This window comes from Equus asinus, chromosome 4 (assembly GCF_041296235.1).
Source record: "Equus asinus isolate D_3611 breed Donkey chromosome 4, EquAss-T2T_v2, whole genome shotgun sequence".
In the NCBI taxonomy this organism is placed as follows: Eukaryota; Metazoa; Chordata; class Mammalia; order Perissodactyla; family Equidae; genus Equus; species Equus asinus.
Window position 1 is genome coordinate 62,566,986 of NC_091793.1, and position 17,021 is coordinate 62,584,006.

Genomic DNA, 17,021 nt, shown 5'->3' on the forward strand with positions numbered 1-17,021 from the left:
GCCCCAGCCAGGTGCTGCTGGGCAAGAGGCTCGATTCTTGGCAGTCCCTCTGCCAGCTGCATGACCACCACCTCCTCTTAGGTTCGCCTGGGTCCAGACCTGACCACTGGCTTCAGGCCCTGTCCTCTGGTGTTTCTACTGGTGGTTGGTTAGGATGCAGGTAATGGGGCCGGATGATGGAAAGGGAAGACCGGCTTGAACAGCCAGCTCTGTGTCCACTGGGTGCCACCCTAAGTGACATAATTTAATACATAGGAGGGCGTGGGGGTCAGGTGCTAGGACGCCACTCCACAGAGGAAGACACTGAGGCCCAAGGAGGTTTGGTGGCTTGCTGGTGAGTGTGGGACTGGTTTCTGAACCTGGGCGGTTGGCCCCAGGCTCCTAGGGGAGCCCTGAGCCTGCTGGGCCATGAAGGGCAAGCTCCGCCCACCCAGCTTCTCCTCCTTCTAGCTGCCTGTGTCCTTTCCAAGGTCAAGGCCCCCACGGTGCGCAGCCCCGGTTCTTCAGCTCCTCATCGACGTGGGCTGCTCTGAGCAGCATGTGGCACACGTAGCAGTGGCCTGGGGCTCTCCCAGAAGCCACTGGAGTTGTGCTCATGGGCCTGGGGACCAGCTGGAATTCCACGTGGAAGGGATTTCTCGACATAAATCAGGTGAAGGGGATGCATGTCAGAAGCATAGCTTTATTTTGGGGTAAAACCCTTGGACTTTGTTTCAGGTGGCAAGATCGTCACTGCTGTGGCCCTCCCCTCTCCTGTGGCTGACAGTATTGGCTGTGTCAACCATAATTTCTATGAGCAAAGTGGGGCATGGGAGCTCATTTCTGGTTACTCCTGCTTTGAAGGCTTTAACTTTTCATTCCTTCCTTCCACATTGACAGGTTAATTCTCTTGTCCAAGGACGTCAGCTAATTAATTGCTGGTGGAGCCAGGCTTGAAGCCCAGACCTGGCTAGCTCCACTTTGCTTCTGAACCCAGTACATAGTTGTATCCTCTACTTAGAGGTACTTCTGCTTGTGCTATGTGGGACGCCGCCTCAGCATGGCCTGATGAGCGGTGCCATGTCTGCGCCTAGGATCCGAACTGGTGAAACCCTGGGCTGGATATGTGGGGGATGCAGCCATGGTGCCAACAGCAGTGTCTTCACTTTTATTTCAGAATGAAAAATTTAGACACATTCTGCAGGAGAAAGCATTTGCCTTAGGGTCATCACAATATGAGATTCAAAGGTGTATCAGATGGTGGCTTTGAGCTTTACCCCCTCATCCTCAAGGGGGTCCTTCCCCTTGCGGCTGGGTGATTTGTCAGGACAAGCCCTGCTCTGTCTCATAGTGTTGGGGCCTGCAGGGAGCTCCTTGTAGCAGGTGGGAGGGAACTGGCCCTGCAGAGACAGCTTCTGGGGTAGGGATGCGGGTGCAGCCCCTGCCCAGGTGGGTTAGCAGCTGGCCTGAAGCCTGAGCTGGGCTGACCTCTGGATTGGCCCCACACTTACAAGGCCTAGAGCTGGAGGTGGGGCCAGCCTGGGTGAGGGAGGGTGGACACCTAACCAAAAATCGGAGTATGGCTTCCAAGGTTAAGGGGGGATGGATTCTAGGAGCTCAGACCAGTGCACTCCAGAATGTGCACTCCACCATGGCTTCCAGAAAGAGCCATGAGACCAGGGAACATGACTGGATGGAGACTACAAGTAGGGGTGTGTGTGTGTTGTGAGTGTGTCGTGAGAGTGAGTGTGTGACACTTGGGAGACCCTTACTTTCCTCACTCCATCCAGAGGGTCCACCTCAGGTGGGTCAGTGCGTGACGGGGGAAGGAGACCCGTGCGGATTGCTGCTCCGTGTTCCAGGAGGAGCATTCATCCGATGCTCTGACCCGCCCCGCGCCTCCGTGCCCAGAACCCGCCCCAGCGCTGGAGGCGGTGTAGCAGTGTGAGCTTCCTTAGCCAGCTGGAGGCTCGTGTGGCTGGGGATGCACCTGCATCTCTGTGGATCCAGTGTCCTGAACATTCATTCACTTGCTCATTCATTCCTTCCCTCACTCACCATTTCCCACATAGGCACTGAGATTACAGAGAAGCTTAGAATGTGGTTCCTGGGGCCGCCCCGTGGCCGAGTGGTTAAGAACGCACACTCTGCTTCTGCGGCCCAGGGTTTCGCCGGTTCGGATCCTGGGCGCGGACATGGCACCGCTCATCAGGCCATGCTGAGGCGGCGTCCCACATAGCACAAGCAGAAGTACCTATAAGTAGAGTATACAACTATGTGCTGGGGGACTTTGGGGGGAAGAAGGGAAAAAAAAGTGGTTCCTGCCCCTGATGTGCTCACAGTTTGGGGGAAAGCAGACAAGAACTGTCAGGACCCCAGCAGGGGCTGTCATGGTGTTGTGTTCAAGGTTCTGGAGACGAACAGGAGCTTCCACCCAGGTCTCTATGGGAGGAGGAGTCTCCGTGGAGCCTTCGGAGTTCACCGGGTCCCCAGGAGCTGGTGCAGGGGACGCCTGTGTCAGGCAGAGAGATGCAAGGGGAGCAGTGGGCAGGTCTGGGCGCGAGGCCGGCTGAGTTGGAGATGCCTGTGGGATTCAAGCTCTCGCTGGGGAGCCTGGGGCTTGGGAGAGAGAGGTAGGGGCTGAGGGGCATCGCGGTGGAGCCTGGGACCAGGGGACATGAGGGCACCTGCGGAGAGCTTGTGGCTGAGGATGGAGGAGGGGCCAGGGAGGCGGGGGTGGGGTGGCCTGACCACCAACAGCAAGAGGAGGAAGAAGGGGTTTTGCAGGCGTGACTGCTGAGGAGCTGCAAAACGCCTTCGTTTGAGAAGATCCCCCTTCTTCAGAAGCTGCCTTCGGTCAGTGAGGCAGAGAGAAGGGGAGGGATGGTCCAGACAGCCTTGCCTGGCCTGCTCTTGGGTCCCTGGGCTCCCCAGGAGGGGCCACTGTGGGCCCGTGGGAGGACGCGGGCAGGCTGCTGCCAGGGACAGTCCAGGCCTGGCTCTGGTTGTGCGGAAGGGCCAGTCACTGAGGGAAGGCCCTTGTCGGTCTAACTAAATGGATGATTAACAATGAGCAAGGAGGCCACCTTCCTGGCAGCTCTGATCACAGATGAGGGTCCTGAGTGCTGGTGGGAGAAGGCACAAGGGGCGCATCTCCATGCCAGCAGCTATGTCAACCACAGTGGCAAAGATGGACGGCGAGCCTTGCTAAAGGAAGGGCTTGGAACACAGCGTGAGCAGAGGTCCTGCCGCTCTGTCTGTCGACCTTGTGTGTTTAGTCTTGCCCTGTGTGCACTGCCAGGGGACCAGGAGGGAGGCACAGCCGTCCCCCGAGGAGCGCATCAGCTCACGGGGGCCAAGGTTCACCCACAGAAACTGTCCCAGAGCTGAGGCAATGGGATTTCTCTCTTCTGGAAGCCTGACACCATGCCCCGTTCTTGTTTTGGTAGGTCTAGAGGACGTGCAGTTTCTAGAGCAGACTCGTGGAATGGACTCGGAAACTTCCGGAAGGTCATCTTTCATTATGAGCTGGTGATCCTGAGTCTATGGCTTCAGGTGACCGTCCTCACCCAAGCTTCAGGTGCCCCTGAAGCTAACTTCATCTAACTGCCCAGCTTCCCCGGATGCCCATGGGCACCTCAAACTTTATGTGCCTCCAAACTGGCTTGTCAAACCGGGGGCGCCCCCTAGATGCTGCTAAGTGCCCAGCCAATACTCATCTGCTCCTCCTCCCTAACTGAATTCTGATTTTGTTCTGGGTACCAATGAACTCCACTGAAGTCGCTCAGCCTTCCTTGCAGCTATGGGTGCTGCATCCCTTCCCAAATGAAAAGTCAAAGCCTTCTTAAGAGAAAGGCCCTTGCCTTCTTCCCTGCCTTGGAATGAGGGCTGGAGGTGCAGCAGCCATCTTGTGACCCCGAGGCCACATGCTTAAGGACAAAGAGCCACTCATTGAGGATGGTGCAGGGGAAAGGTGGAGGGATGGCATTACAGAGCCACGTTCATTTCAACCTGACTGCTGTCTCCTGATCTTTTTTTTGTGTGTGAAATCACCCCATCACATTTGTGGGGGTTTCTGTTACTTGAAGCGTTCCTGAGTGCTTCATGCTCCTCTGTCTGTCACCTAGTCCTCTGGCCTCTTAAAGAGTTCTAAATTGTTTCTTCCCATCCCCCTCCACGTTCAGGCCTTGTCATCTCCTCCTGCAGGAATGGCGCTAGTGTCCTGCTGGGTCTCACTGCCTATGTGGCGTCTCCCTCTGTCCATCCCTGGAGGGCACCATGGCTGCCAGGACCAGTTTTCAGAAACTCATTTCTGACCACATCCTTCCCATCTTTAAACCCTCCAGTAGGCTCCATTTCCCACACAAGACCAAGTCCCTTACCCAGACGCTGACCATCTCTCTGCCCCGTCTTCCTCCGCTCCCTGCCTTGGATTTACTGTCTCAGTAGCACGGCTGAGGGTGTGGCCTCTGCCCGCCATCCCACCTTCTCTGCCACGCTGAGGCTGAGTGCCCCTCACAGATGCGCCTTTCGCTCTCCTGCCGCCTCCTCTGAGCTCACCCTCATCCGTCCATCAGTCTGTCATGGCACTTGTGGCACGGCTCGTAGGGAATGGAGCTGGCCCGCTCCTCTGATCCCCCTGAGTGAGCCCTCCATGTCCCCTGGCTCCTGGTCGAGGCCTAGGCTCCGGTGCTCAGAGAGTGCCATGCTCGATCATGCTCTGCTCGGTCCCTGCCACGTGGCCACTGCTGCTTGTTGCAGAAGCCACAGGGCATTGCTTACTAAAAACTGGAATAAATGAGTCATAATCCCATCACCCCGCCCCGGTAACCTGTTTCTGGTTTTGTCTCTTTTGGACTGTGGTTTTTAAAAACTCAAGGGCAGACTGGCGTTTCTCCTGGCCGCATTTCACCTGGTCAGATCTGACCCAACGGCTGAGCCTGGTCAGCTCTGTAGGCTCCGAGTCTGCCACGGCCGACGGCTGTCTCATTCCATGTCAGCCCGTGTTCTGACATGGTACCCAGGGTGGTGGACAGGTGAAGGGACAGCAGAATACGTCCTGACTCTGCTCAGAGCACTCTGCAGGACCTCCAGCAGCCACTTAGAGGCTGGAACCCAGCCTCCGCACATTTGAGTGAGGAGGCCAATGATGCGATCGGTTGTAATCAAATTGCTGAGCTGTGCAGAGCCGACCGTGGGCAGAGCCCCGAGGTGCCCCCGCGGACGCAGGCTCATGCAGACGGTCTCTGCCCGACTGTTGGTGTGCCAGTTTGATGCCCCCTGTTGTCTGGCAACCTGCCAATCTTTCTTTTGTTCACACGAATGTTTTGAGATCCCGAGGCAGGGGTTACCTTGCAGGATGTGTGTCCATAGTTTTTCCGCCAGCAGTTCATCCGAGTGAAGATTCATCTTTTAGAATCGTGTGTCGTGTGTGTGTCTTTAATCTAACAAGAGGCTAGAGTTGCTCAGCATGTTCCAGAACTTCCCCTCTGGCCAGCATCTGCAGGTGGCGGCAGCGTGGTTTGGATGCCTTCCACGCTGACAGATTATCATCTTCTGTGGGAATTTGATTTTTGTGTAATAGGAAGAAAACGACTTCTATTTGAAAAAATGCCTACAGTTTGAAGTCGGAACGGAAGCAAGCATTCCTCCGAGTCCAATGGTCATTTGTGGGGAACAAAATACCTCATAATCATGTTTGGTTCTGAAGGCTGCCTCTTCCTCCCTCACGTGGCCTGGAGGGGAGAAGCCAAAGAGAGGGGTTGTTCCGCATGATAAGGGAATTGTGCCTCTGCCTGTGGGGGAGGAGGGTGGTGGCTGTGAGGACCCCCAAAGGGGAAGGGTGGAGAGAAGGAGAAGAGGCTGGAGGGAGACGGGCCTGAGGAGGCAGTGAGCCAGGCCTGGTGGAGGACCGCCGGCGAGGACACCAGGCAGCAAACACCCGAGGAGCCTGGAGGACGCCCAGGACTAGTTCCGGGTTCGTTTCTAATTCTGTGCTGGGCTGAAAATCCCACCACCGTTAATTCTGACCCTTCAGTGTGTCAGTGTGGCTTTGAGGAAATCAGGGAGAAGGAGCACCGTAGGAGCGGACCCAGGGCGGAGCGGAGAGTGGCTTTAGGGCAGAGGGATTTCCTGGGACAGGAGGACAGAGAGAGCGCAGGGAAAACGCCCTCTCCCCCAGCCTCTGCCGGCAAAGGTCCTGGGAGATGGTGGGGCCGAGCTGAGCTGAGATTTTCAAACTTTGCAGGAAGGGACACTGAGCCATTTCACTCAGGAGCAGAGGAAACGGTGACTTCAGAAGGTTTGAGGACAACGGGCGATGGCTCAGGCACACGTCTGGGGTGTCTTCAGGCCCTGGAAGCAGGCGTTGGGGTGGTTAAGAGCTGGGCTCTGGCGATGCGTGTCCAGCCTTTATGGTGCCACGCTGCTTGGGCCTCACTTTGTTTTCCTGTCAAATGGTGACAACACAAGTCACAGGGTTGTTGGGTGAATTAAGAAGAATTACAGAATATTTTTAAAATGGTAAAATCATACATATGTATATACGTATGTCTCATACAAATAGAAAAGCAACACATTTTATGTAACGAATTAATGAGGAACCAGTAAGATGCTTCATTCAGGCAGTTTAAACGAGAACCGGAGGTTTGGAGTTTCTAGTCGCTCCTGGACGGGATTCACGGCCTGCCTTGAGCGGGACTCACACGCAGTCCCGCCGCCCTGCGCCAGCTACCTCGGTCTGCACAGAACGGCGAGACAGCCCAGCCCGACAGTCAAAGGCAGGCGCCCCACCGAGTCCCACAGTCCCCGGGGTCCACTAGCTGATGGCCGGAATGCCACGGAAGGGACACAGTAATTTTTTCCCCCATTTAAAGTTTCTCACAATTTTTTAAAACATTCTTCTTGCTCTCCCAGGATCATAATAATCTCCAAAAATTATTCTTTATCACAAAACAAAACGTCTCATTAGGTTTGGCCTGATTATTTACATGGGTGCAGTAAGAATACTCATTAATTTGCAGACCTCCTTGAGTTTGCTTTCAAATCTAGAGAGCTGTGCAGCATTGAGCAACTGCCAGGGCCTGGAATGAGCTTCTGTCTGGATGTTTTCATGAGCGTCAGCCCAGATTTTTAAAAGCCTCTATTATTAGCTAGGAAGCAGAGCCCAAGGAGCTGTCACCACCAGATGACTGGCTGGCTTCCTCTCTTCTCCGAGTCCCGCAGGCGGGGGAATGCTCCTGACCTGCGGAAGCTCCCTTTCCTCCCACCTGTGGGGCTGGGACCGGCCCGCTTTCCCAGGAGGGCCTCGTGGCATTGATTCTCTAGATACAGTGGCTCATCATACCAGATTAACTGAGCATCATCCCCGAGTATCGCATCCCAAATGCACAGTCCAATTACAGCCCAACGAAAAGGAGGGCAGTTTCTCATTGAACCTATAACAATAACTACATTTCCATGAAAGGTTGAGGGAACTAAGCAAGTTTCTGAATTCTGGGGGGGGGGGGGGGTGGTCAATGAGAATCAGATAAAAATGTTTCTTTTTATGCCAGCTGTGAACTGTTTAGCAGCTAAAAACAGTGCCGTTTCCATGCGAAGTTCTTCTACTTGATAAGTAGGTCATGAGACCTGTACAAAACGTTTAGTGCAGCTCTGCTCATACAAACGAGCAATGGTAACAGCGCAAGCGTCCACCGACAGGAAATGGGTAGTGTGGTCACCCAGTGAACACGCAGAGGGGAAAATGAACGCGCAAGAGCTACACACATCAATGCGGACAAACCTCAGAAACGACGTCCACCATCCTCCCCCTGGACAAGGGCGCTCAGAGGAGAGCCGAGATAGATTCCAATTTTATGAAGATTGAAAGCTTGCAAAACTATGCCATCTATCACTAATGGATGTCTACATATAACAAAGTGTTTAGAAATGCATGGGAATAATACATATAAAATTCAGATTAATAGCTACCTCTGAGGAGGGAGGGACATGGGGATGGGGTACCCAGGGACTTTAGTCATTTCTGAAATGTAATTGTTTCCTTTCAATTTACAAAAGCAAAACCAATTAAACTGTAGGCTAAGAAGGAAGAGAAATGGTTTCCTCACAGATCTATAAACGAAAGAAGGCTAAAGCAACATCAACAATATTCCAAGAAATAACAACAATAAAATGGCCTCATTCAGTCCTGAGCAATCCATTCTCATTCACTGCCTGCTTTCAAGAAGCTCCTGCTCTGATCTGAGTCCTAGAAATCCTGATCCAGCCGCGGGTGTGGGCGGACGGCCGTCCAGGCGAGCTCAGCTCAGCAGTCTGTCCCCAGGAGGGGAGTCACTGGAGTGTCAGTGTCCTCAGGCTGCCCTTCTATGCAGGACACAGGGTCTGGCCTGTAGCTGAGAGCGGAGCTTCCAGACAAACAGAAGAGTCATCTAAAAGTGACTTGTAGACAACACTGTGGTTCATTTATTGCAGCAACAGTGATACAAAGCTGGAGCGGGCAGGCGTCTCTGTTGGGAAATAACTACACCACAGCTTGGTCAGTGTCTCCCTGAGGGTAAAAGATGCCGTGGATGGTGAGGACGCTGACCGGCCTCAGGCCTTCCCATAGAGCCGGCAGCTTCTGGAGTATTTATATCGAGGACATTTACCAACACAAAATAACCCTGGGCGGCTGAGGGTCTCTTTGGTGTGACACCTCTTCCCAGGCAGCTCTGGGGACCCTTTAAACAAACATCGTTACTCCTAGTGTCCCCCTTGTTTCATAAGGTGGAAGAGCAAACCACTGTGAGCTTCCAGGGCCTCTGGGAAGTTTCAAAGAATGTTCTAGGTGAAGACATCTGAAGGTTTTACTTCATCCTTTCTATATTTAGGATCTGACCTCGGGGGAGTGGGGGGGAGGGGGGGAATCCGGAGATTGGCCACAGCAGATCAGGGCCTTGATCAGGAGCGTGGCCCGGCCAGCGAGAAACAAGTCTTGCTCACCCGTCTAGTAATAACGAAAGGTTGTAAAGGCGAACAGCGAGGTGATATGATTTTGAGGAAGCGCATCTCTTTCACGAGTGAGGTTTTGTGTGTGTTTTGTTTTTGAATAATCAAGGACATAAAGTCAACATAAAGCACAGCAATTTTTATGGTAAGACACAGGCTCTGCTGTCCAGGCAGACTGAACCCTGGGTGAGGAACCACCTCTCACGCTGGAGCCCAAGGCTCTAATCAGTAAACTGAGGCGGCAAGTCCATCAACGGGGAGTGAACTGGGCCAAAACGTTAACGTATTTCATGGTTTCCTTTCAGACTCAGGTATTACAAGCCAAGGGAAACGAAATTCACTTTTCAGTTTTGTCCTTCAGGGTGACCTTTCACCTTTGGGAACAAAACTGCTCTTTACAGCCTCACAAAACCGAAGCACATACACACTTGTATTTCTTCGTTACTGCTGCTTCGTGTATAACATTAACCACCCATATTAATGATAACTTTTACCCAAAGTAACCAACTCCTATGTCACAGAAAAAACTGGGCAGATGGGTGGAAGGTTGAGAATGATCCCACGCAAGCCTGCCGGCCACCCAGCAGACTCACGCGAGGTGGGGGGTTGGAGGGGATGGGGGGTGGGGGCTCAGACATCCACACGCATCCCTCTGCTCCTTCTTAGAGTGGAAACACCAATACGTGTCCTAACGTGACCCAAATATACAGTCTTTCTGTAACATAGAAAAATAGGAAGCAAAAGTATGTAAAGTCATGCTCAGTAATTATGTTTTAGTTTTATATCTTACTTAGAAATTACCTAAGTAAGTAGCCAATGATTATCACTAGTTAGCTCCGTTCAATACCAGTTTAAGGTTTTAAGTTATCTGAAGATCTTGGAAATTTACTTAATCTGATACACCACAAAACATATGATAAGTTTGTGTGAATAATGATTCAATTTAGAGTAACATCAATTTACAGTTTGTAACCTCTAAGAGTAATGTTAGCTTTTTGATCAGTGAACTATTTAGGAAGCTCAGATTAACTATTCTCTTCAGGAGAAATCAAACAAAAAATGTTTCTTTGCATTATGCTTAATGATGATAAAAAACCTACCTGTTTTTTTAAAATCAAAATTATTAAGCTAATTTGATTTACCTTATTTATATGAATTTGAATTTATAAAAAGTTTCTAAGCTAGCAGTTTCTTTATGAAGGATATTTCCCCAAAGCCTAACACATTGAAAGTATTATGAGTTAGGAATATTAGATTTATATAAATGCTTAATTTTTTTCTCTAAACTAATCATAACTGAGCTCCCTTAATTTAAGAGCCATATTAATCTAGCATATTTCACACTCACACACCAAGATGTCAAGGCCTTTCTCAGCCATAAACTCACAGACACATGGACACACAGACGCACAGAGAGATTTTCGCTTCAGGTCCACACTTCAGCCACAGGCCAAAAGAAAACACAAAATTTACTAATCCCAGATCCCACAGAGCTGTTTTTCTTCCCAGGGGGCATTAAATTCTTGAGCTCAAAATAGACAAACGTAAAAAGACTAACAAGCTGGATTTTCTGTTGTCTCTCACCCAAGAGGGACTAGATTTCTATCGTCCCTTCGGTAATAGAGATCACCAAATGGCCAGACCACAAAACCAACTTGCCAACCCCTGTTGCCAAGAATGGAGAATAACTTATCAGTCACGCATGAGCCAGAAATAAAGTCACAAACACAAGTTCGGTAACGATTAGAAAACTAGAAATAGAGACACAGGGCGAGTGAAGTTGGAGTCCCATTGCTAGCTGGGGCTCACTCAGGGAGCGGGAGGCGACGGCCGAGCTCAGCTGGGAAGTGCCCGTCTCCGGTGCTCAGTACGGGCTCTGACCAGCGAATCCCCGGGTGTCCTGGGGGACTTCGGAAGCTGCTTACGGATAATTTTCACTGAAGTAAAGTCATGACTCTCATACAAATATAAAATGAACACACGTCAAAGATTTTATCTAACTACGAATTAACAAGAGAGCCAGTTCAAATAATTGATTACAGAGATTTCTATTCTCCGTTGGATAAAACTCATTTCCATTGCTACGGACAGAAATACCTTCATCACCATTAGCCCTCCACAAGTTAATTCCTGTCTCCACCAGGTTGCTTGCCAGGTCGCCCGACTAAGGACAGCCGAAGGTGTTCCTGACTGAAGGATGCAGGAAGCACGCCTGTCACAGAGGGAAGGCCAGGTAACAGCAACTGCTGGCCAAGCCCAGTGACTCGGGGTCACCAGGTGCTTAACGAGTTTTTCAGGCGGGAAGGAGCTGTGGCTCAGGGCGTTGTCCACGCTTGGCTTAGGCCCTGCCCCTCTGAGTTGACTACTTTCCTCCCAGGAGAGAGACTGAAAGTGCCGGGGAGGGTGGGGCCGAGGAGGGGGTGAGAGGGGAGGGCAACATCACCCAGGACTGGGCTGGCTGGCTTCCTCCAGGGTTGCACAGGGGTCCCTCTATTCCCCTGGCTTTTTTGGAAACTTGCACAGAACATTCACAAATAAAATTTTATCTCGAATGTGTGAGAAGAGTTTGCACAGAATTGCATACTATAAGGCTTAAAAAATGAATATATTATTATTCTATTACAGAAGTGATTTCAAAAGTTTTTAACAGCCAAAACAGCACAGATGGTGACAAGCTCCGGCACTGACCAGTGAGAGTGGACGTGAGCTGCGAACCTACTAGTTTGGCCAGACCAGCTGCTTCCTGGGAATTTCAGCCTGCTCATTAAAGAAAAATCAGAAAACGCCCCAAAGCAACACAGCCTCAGTTAATTCTTTGTGTATGTACTTTGAGGTCTTTCTATTTACCTATATTTTACTATACTTTCAAATATAATAGCACTATCTATTATTTTGTAATTACAATTAAGTATGGAGACCTCAGCTCCATGCGTATCTGGAGCAGCCTTCCGCCGGCTGGTGACTGTCCGTACGCTGTGTGGACCGACTGTCGCTCACCGACCTCTCCTGTCGTTGGGCTCTCACCCTATTTCCAGGTTCTACTGTTACAACCTTCACGTCTATGACTTCTTCTCTGTTTACATCCTTATCGATTTCCTCAGGATACACTTCCCAAAATGGAATTTCTGGGTCAAAGGGCATTCATTTTTAAAAATAAACTTTTAATTTTAGAACACAGGGATTTACAGAAAAGTTGTGAAGATAGTACAGAGCATTGCCATCCACCGCACCCAATTTCCTCTATTATTAACCTCCTACATTAGTGTGATACGTTTGTTACAATTAACAAACCCACACTGAAACAGGATTTTTAACTGAAGCCCATGCTTTATTCAGATCTCCGCTGGATCCCACGGGACGTTAGTCATTGTGTCTCCCCAGGCTCCTCTTGGCGGGCATGGTTTCTCAGACCTCCCTGTTTCTGAGTTTTGAGGGGTCAGCTATTTTGTAGAATGCCCCTCAGTTGGGATTTGTCTGATGTTTTTTCTCATGATTAGACTGGGGTTATGTGTTTTGGGTTGAAGACCACAGAGGTGACATGCCCTTTTCATGACCTCATAGCAGGGGTGCACACTCTCAGTATGACTTGTCACAGTTGATGTTGACCTCCGCGTCACCTGGCTGAGGTTTGTTAGGTTTCTCCACTGTAAAGTTACTCTTTTCCCCTTCTTTTCATGGTCTTCGGAATGAAGTCACTTTGCACAACCCATACCTAAGGGACGGGGAGTTAGGCGCCTCCTCTTTGAGGGAGAAGCGTTACACAAATTATTTGGAATGTACGCGAGATTTGTCTGTTCTCCCCCATTTATGTTATTATTTATTCATTCAGTTGTTCGTCTCTATCAGAAGGGACTCATGGCTATTGATTTCACAGGCTGGGTTATCATCCAATGCTGCGTTATTTGCTGGCTCAAATTGTTGCAACTTTGGTCACTGAGAGCTCTTTCACTTGACTCCTGGGTCCCTTTGACGTAACCCCATCATTGTGAGGAATTTTTGTCTGACACCCCTTCACTGTCTGGCGCTACAAGTACTCCAGTCTTGTCTTGAGTATCTCCTGCCCCAGTCCTAGAAACAGCAACTTCTCCAAGGAGCCCAGGGCACACGTTTTTAAGGGTCTTTGATACATGTTGTCAAATTATCTGCCAGAAAGTTTTTACAATTTATAATCCGGCCAGCAGTGGTACAGATGTGTCTACTTCTCATCACATTCCAATGATGTAAAAAATATTTCAAGATAATATTTCATCACTCTTTTAATTTGATTCCTTTAATAATTAGTGACTTTCTCTAATTTTTGTAAGCTTATTAGCCATTTGTAATATAGTAAATTGCCTTTTCAAGTCTTTAACTCATTTTTTTATTAGAGTGCTCACTTTTAACATTTTGTAAGAACAGCTTATCTAGACCATATATTAACCTTTTGACTATTATATAAATTGCAAATATTTGTCTTAGCTCCTTATCTGACTTTTGGATTTATTTGTTTTTAACTTCAAAACAATAAGAGACATTTAATTGGGAAATTTTAAGCATACACATAAGAGGATAATATAATGAAGAATTCTTATGTACCCATCCCCCAACCAATAATTATCAAGGTTTTGCCATCTCTATTTGAGCTATCCCTTCTCTCATATTATTTTTTTAAAAACTGGAGTCCTTTAAAAAAAATCAGACAGTATGTATTGCCTATAAATACTACATTATGCATCTCTAGTTAACAAGGGCATTTTAAAAACACTAACACCATGCATTATCACACCGATCAAAATTAAAACACTGTTCCTCAATAAATATCATCTGGTATACAGTTCACGATCAAATTCTTTATTGTTTTGCAGTTTAATCAATTGCTACTTTAAATATTTTATTTAATACATCTAGGAAGCATCACCAAAAGAATAATTTTAATATTGCTTCTAAATTCAATTAGAGTGGTTACATTTTTATGATAGAGTAACATTTGCAGGGCCATTCTTTAATACACGAGTTATCAAATCCCATAGTCCCTTAGCCTGATCAAATTCTTAACAAGGTCTTTTAGAGTTCATTTGTCTGAATCAGGATCCAAACAAGACCCACACATTGCGTTTGGGTATATCTTAAATATCCTTGGTTCTTTTTGCTTTATTCTTTATTCTTATTAAAAATGCCATTGATTTCTTGGAGAAACTAGTTTGTTCTCTGCATCTCTAGGATGTCCTGTATCCTAGATGTGGCTGATTGCTGCCCAGAGGCCTTCTTTAACTTCTTCCTTTGTCTTCTGTATTTCTTAAAAGCTAGTGGTTGGATTCAGAGACTTGATTGGATTCAGGTTTACTTTTAAAGGCAAGAACCCTTTGTAGATGGTGCTGTGCTTTCCATCGTGGCCCAGTGGGGAGGCTCATCGTCTTTCTTCTACTTTGAGTTGTGACAGGATAGGTCAGTAAGCTCAGGTGGGGTCAACCGGATTCTCCTGTTAGAAAGTTCATCGGAATTTCACCTCATGGATTCTTTGGTTCCTCTGCAATATAGTCTGTAAGAGATAGACGGAATGAATGCTTGATTTGTCCCATTATTTATCAACTTGTAAATTTTCAGAGTAATGAGTTGACATCCTAACAAATTCTAATGGTGACCAAAGAGTTTTTAAGAGTGTTTCTATGAACTCATGGACTTTTATATATTTGTCATGTTTCACTTCACTGTTTGGTGCTCAAATGGTCCCATCTTAAGCCAGTGCAAGCCCCTTCAAATTGACTCCTGTGTCTTTTTTTTTTTTTTTAATGTGGAAAGATTCAAAAGACCTAAATGAATGGAGAGAGAAACCGTGTTCACGGATTGGAAGACCGAGTAGTGTTAAATGTGTCATTTTCTCCAAATACATTTATAGATTTAATGCAATTCTAATTAAAATTACAACAAGCTTCTTGGTAGAACTTATCAAATTCATTCAAAAATTTGTATGGAGATGCAAAGGCCAAACAAATATGCTTAAAAAGAACAAGGGAGGAGGACTTCAGCCACCAGATTCCAAGACCTGTTCTAAAGTCGTAGTAATAAGGCAGCACGTCATGATGCATGATAGACAGACCATGGACCAAAATGTAGGCTGTAGATACAGACCCACACATTAATGGACTTTCGATACGACAACGTGAATCACAAGCTTCTCAATAAATGACAAGTGGAAATCCATGAGAAAAAAATGGAAATGAAATCCCTACCTTGCACAATACACAATCTATTCTAGATGTAGTAAAGATCTAAACATGGGAGGTAAAACTATAAAGATAGTAGAAAATAAAAGAGAATATCTTCATGACCTTGCGATAGTGAAACATTTCTTAAACATTTCTTAAAAAGCCTTGAGCCTAGAGGAGAAAAACAAGAAAAACTCAGCTGCTTTCAAAGTGGTAGGAGGAAAACCTCAGAGTGGGGCATCTGTAAACTCCGGCTCCAGTTGGTGACTGGGCGAGTGGACACACTGGAAGCCAGCTTTTAGAAACGTTTATGTAAATCTGACAGTATACTTTATATCTGTTTAATCTAGTAACTAAAAAATGGGGCTTAGATTGTGAATGTCACTTAAAAATTTTTATTAATAATCCAATTTATTTTAGAACATATTGGTTTGCCACTGACAGAAAAGAAAGACAAAAAAACCCACAAAAAACTGATCCATAACCACAGGTAGTTTGAAAGCACTGAAATAGATAACACGAAAATCAAGAAATAAAAAATTCCACTAATGAAAAAACAACAGAAATGAGTAAAATATTTACAACACATTGATTACCAAGACGACATAAGAATCAATTCAAATAAATCAGGAAAAATGGGCAAAAAGGTTGATATCGACCCTGATATCAGTTTCCCCACATTAAACCCAGCATATATGGGGTTAAAACCCAAACACTCATTTCCTGCTTACTCTCTGGCTTCCTGGCTCCAGAATCCACTATCCTCCATGGAGACAGACACCGTCAAGGACAAGCACCTGGATTATCTCCTCCCTGCAAAGAGGTACAGGCTGGTGAGGAAGCTGCTGACCAGCAGGTTCACGGGCTCCCTCCTCTCTGCAAGTAGTCTCAAGGCCAAAGACAGGCTGGTGAGAAAGCTCGGACCAGCAAGGCCATATGCTCCCCCTCCCCTACTTAAAACCCCAAATAAAAACCCTTCCTTTTAGCTTTTCCGGGAGTTTGGGATTTCAGCCTTAGCTGCCCTCTCTCCTTGCTCAACCCTGTGCAAAAATAAAATTCCTTTCTTCCACCACACCCAGGTGCACAAGGGGTGAGCGAACTCATTTCAGGTTCGATATCAAGGTGAACAGACACTTCCCAAGAGAATGTCTAATACCATATCAACACGTGAGAACTATTCAACTTCACTGTCTCCGGGGAGATGAACAGTAAGACCACAGGGATGCCACAGTCAGCAGCCGCTCAGAGGCGGAAAGTCTCACGGCCCCGAACGTCAGCGAGGACGCTATCCCAGGGCGCCCACCGAAAGCCGCGCCCACGCGGGGGGAAGCCGCAGGGCTCTTCAGGAAGCTCCGGCCGAGCCCCTGCGTCTCCGCCCGCGCACATCCTTGGGCGCAGGGCCACCGGGTCCCAGGCGCCAACCAGGGCGCTCGCGGGGGACCCACGTGATTCGAGAACAAGCAAACGCCCCCCACGGGCCGAGCGGGCGATGGCAGGCTGGGCGCTGCGGAGGACCACCCGCGGGGGAGGCCACCCCGGCTTCGGGCGCCGGGCAGCAGCTCGCAGGGACTGCAGGGCGGCGCAGGGAGACCCCCAGCAAGGCGGAAACGGCCTGGTCGGGGGGTACTTCTGTGCAAAGCCAGCTTCCGCTTAGAACCCAGAGGCCGTCGGGGAGAGGGAGGGCCCCCTAGGCAGTCTTGGGTGGGAAGACCCCTGCGAGGTGACGCAATGACGCAGGGTCTGGCAGGTCCCTGGCGGAGGGGCTGAGCCCAGGCCCGGGCAGGAGGCGGTGGGTTCGGCTGCTGGGAAGATTCCCAAGGGGCTGGAACCGCGGGTGGGGGTGGTGGCGAGGGCTGCAGAAGCCGGGGA

At 48.8% G+C, this 17,021-nt stretch overlaps 2 long non-coding RNA genes across 3 annotated transcripts; one reads left to right on the forward strand and one right to left on the reverse strand.

Moving 5' to 3' along the window:
* The first annotated feature begins 524 nt into the window (after window positions 1-524).
* Window positions 525-11,728, forward strand: LOC123285349 (uncharacterized). 2 transcript variants are annotated; one of them, XR_011502735.1, is made up of 4 exons: window positions 525-652; window positions 3,429-3,534; window positions 11,111-11,200; window positions 11,593-11,728. It is a non-coding gene; the product is annotated as an uncharacterized lncRNA (long non-coding RNA). The 2 variants fall into 2 exon arrangements; XR_011502734.1 differs by lacking the exon at window positions 525-652 and adding an exon at window positions 2,484-2,612.
* Window positions 11,729-13,778: 2,050 nt separating this feature from the next.
* Window positions 13,779-16,593, reverse strand: LOC139045074 (uncharacterized). Its single transcript, XR_011502733.1, has 3 exons — window positions 16,309-16,593; window positions 15,884-15,965; window positions 13,779-14,485 (listed from the first exon to the last, which is right to left on the reverse strand). It is a non-coding gene; the product is annotated as an uncharacterized lncRNA (long non-coding RNA).
* Between the last annotated feature and the right edge of the window lie 428 nt (window positions 16,594-17,021).